Raw genomic sequence first — 2,022 nt, forward strand, 5'->3', positions numbered from 1 at the left:
CCCCATGCCTTCCCAGGGTGCATGCAGCAGCAGGAGCTGCCACCCCCACCCCCCCTGCACCCTCTGGATGAGCTGCTTGCAGCTCCATCCCGTGTCCCGCCCTGGCTGTGCAGTGCCTGCCACAGCCTCACTCTGTCCCTCACCACAGGGGCCTCTATCTACACCCCACACCCTTCCCTCTCCCCTTCCTCCACAACAGACTTACCAGCTGGATGCTGCTTCCCAAGCTGCCCAGTCGCATATCGGAAATCGGATCAGTACCCACTGATATAGCTCTTTAAAAATTGGCCGTTGGTATCAGCCCAAAAACTCTTTGTGTACCCCTCTTTTTAAAGCATGTTTGTATCCTCAAACACCTGTTTCTTAAATAGAGGCAGTTCCCCAAACTATTTTTAGGTAGGTAATTGGGTAAAGGTGGTTTGGGAGATGGAGTGGTTGCCTCGAATTTTGTTTGGCATACTGTGGTAGCTTAGTTGAATGTGGGGTTTCCTTTGCGTGGTGGTCAGCAATAGGGGCTGATTCCAACAAGAAAACATTGGTATAGAAGTTGCTTTTTAGACTTACAAGACTTCTTGATCCTTAACTGAGTGCCTTATCTAGGTTGGTTTGTTAAGCAAACCATTTTGTGTGTTTTATTTTATTTTTTAAAAGGAGAAGATTAGTATCTGTTTATGTTTATATGGTTCAGGTAATTTCACATATGCTGATACTAGGGGTGGGCCAATACCAATAGCCAATTTTTAAGGAGGTGTATCGGCTGATACCAATCTGATTTCCAATACTCAGCTCTTGAAGAGCTACGTCTAGCTGGTAAGTCTGGTATGGTGGAAGGGGAGGGAAAGAGTGTCAGGTAGGGCAGATCAAGGTCCCTGAAGTGAGGGAGGGAATGGAGTTGGAGCTGCGGCTGGGACAGGTGCTGACCAGCCAGGATGGGGAGGGGCGTGGAACAGAGCTGCGAATGGCTCACTGGGGGTGGGGGCGTGTGCCCCCCCCCAAATATGTGTGGCATGGGGTGGGCTGCAACTTCGGGCTGGGGCCAGGACAGGCGCGAGATGGAGGCGCAGCTCATTGAGGGGCACGGCTCCTGCCCCTGCACGTGGCTCATCCGATGCTCATCTGACAGCTCCCACCACTGCTCCCACCACTTACCCCCAGATCTGCCTGGCTGGGAAGAGCCTGGTCCCAGCCCACCCCACACAAGTCCAGGGGCACACGCCCCCTCCATGCCCTCTTGGATGAGTGAGGGGAGCAGCAATGGGAGCCTCCAGATGAGCTCCGGATAAGCTGTGCACAGCGGCAGGAGCTGCCCCTCCCCCTCGTCCTTCTCCCTTTCTGCGCCCCTGGAAAAGCTGTGCCTCCATCCTGCCCTGGCCCTGGCTGGGCAGCCCCAACCCCACACCCGCCCTCACTGTGGGGGCCTTGATCTGCCCCCACATACACCCATCCCCCCTCCTCTTCCCCTCCCCCCACACCAGACTTACCAGCTGCACGCAGCACTCCACACTGCCGGGTTGTGCTCCTCACTGCCTACGGCCTGTGTGCAGGCATGGGCATTTATCGGACAAATTATTAGCCACATCGGGCCAATTTCCGACGCACAAAATTTTCTTTATATTGATGCTGATCCGATATCAGACTGATGTATCAGTGCACCTCTAGCTAATACAATTCTTATACTGGCAGTTGCATTCAAGCTTCCTCATACTCCCCTTGTATTTTGCAGTTAATAGACTGTTTTCTTCTTTTCCTGAACTCTCCTTTGATTTTTGATAGTCCTAATAAAGATGTATCCAGAAGCAGTTGCATTTCTGTGGAAGGTGAAGTAATTGATCTTACTTCTTGCTAAAAATATTTGTACTAATGGCTGCCTACCTATGTAAGGTACTGATACTCAACACTTTTAACAGGATGCATTTTGGATATATGCAGCTGTCACTGGTAACTAACTTGACTTCTCTATGGTGAAAGGGGGGCGCAGAAGGTAATTGGTGAGGCTCTACTCACCAAGGCGCCCCTGTGGGT

At 51.7% G+C, this 2,022-nt stretch overlaps 1 protein-coding gene across 1 annotated transcript in view; it reads left to right on the forward strand.

Annotated features, from left to right (window-relative positions):
• The window catches only part of DDX25 (DEAD-box helicase 25), a 42,634-nt gene that overhangs the window by 17,228 nt on the left and 23,384 nt on the right, over nucleotides 1-2,022 (forward strand). The window lies entirely within an intron of this gene.

Source organism: Gavialis gangeticus, unplaced genomic scaffold (assembly GCF_001723915.1).
Source record: "Gavialis gangeticus isolate Ggan-Ray unplaced genomic scaffold, GavGan_comp1, whole genome shotgun sequence".
NCBI lineage: Eukaryota > Metazoa > Chordata > Crocodylia > Gavialidae > Gavialis > Gavialis gangeticus.